Consider the following 219-nt stretch of genomic DNA (forward strand, 5'->3'; position numbering starts at 1 on the left):
ATCCTGGATAGAGTGGGAGAATAATGTGGAACAAAACCCAAAATCATTAAAAAAAAACAAAAAAAAGACCAGGTTTACTCGTCAGATAGAGCCTGGTGGAAACTCTGAGACTATGGCCCCTAGTTACCCTTCAGGTTTGGAACTGAAATCACTCCTGTGGCTTCCAGCCAAACCAAAGACATGCATTTGGGGTGAACATTTACATCAGATAGATACACT

This window comes from Orycteropus afer, unplaced genomic scaffold, assembly GCF_000298275.1.
Source record: "Orycteropus afer afer isolate SDZICR_OR568_19922 unplaced genomic scaffold, OryAfe1.0 scaffold00605, whole genome shotgun sequence".
Taxonomy (NCBI): domain Eukaryota; kingdom Metazoa; phylum Chordata; class Mammalia; order Tubulidentata; family Orycteropodidae; genus Orycteropus; species Orycteropus afer.